The following is a 582-nucleotide window of genomic DNA, read 5'->3' on the forward strand; positions in this document are numbered from 1 at the left end:
TAAAATCCTAACCTCCAGCAGACATTCATGAAAATGAGTAATTTGATTAGTAGAAGAGCATTATCACTGTTTTATTGAGAGCCCAAGGAAATCACATATATAGGTATATACTCAATTACAGAATCTAGGACTATAGAGATACTACTTTATATTTTTAAATATGGAATATTGTTTTGTATATAGTATATGCTTAATTTCTATTTTGTTGATTAATACTGGTTGGTTTAAAAAGTCTGGAATGTGTTCATCTGGAAAAGTGATCAAACTTTGCATTTGCATATCATCCTGGTGCAGGAGCCATGCTAATGCTCTCCGTGTCATTCCAACTTTAGTTAGACGTGCTGCCAAACGAGCATTCAAACTTTATGTTTGAAGGTAATGCTTCCTGGAGCGATTTCTGTATAAGACCAATCTAAATTAATGCTTTTTTTTTTTGAGAAAGAGAGAGGAGAGTGCAAGCTAGGGAGAGGGGCAGAAGGAGAGGGAGAGTGAATCTCAAGTAGGCTCCACTCCCAGCGTGGAGCCCAAGGGGAAGCTTGATCATAACCCTGGGATCATGACTTGAGCCCAAGTCAAGAGTTG

At 38.0% G+C, this 582-nt stretch overlaps 1 non-coding gene across 1 annotated transcript; it reads right to left on the reverse strand.

Annotated features, from left to right (window-relative positions):
- Nucleotides 1–251: 251 nt before the first annotated feature.
- Nucleotides 252–356, reverse strand: LOC132674047 (U6 spliceosomal RNA). Its single transcript, XR_009608368.1, has one exon. It is a non-coding gene; the product is annotated as a U6 spliceosomal RNA (small nuclear RNA).
- Between the last annotated feature and the right edge of the window lie 226 nt (nucleotides 357–582).

This window comes from Panthera onca, chromosome C1 (assembly GCF_046562875.1).
Source record: "Panthera onca isolate mPanOnc1 chromosome C1, mPanOnc1 haplotype 2, whole genome shotgun sequence".
Classification (NCBI taxonomy): Eukaryota; Metazoa; Chordata; class Mammalia; order Carnivora; family Felidae; genus Panthera; species Panthera onca.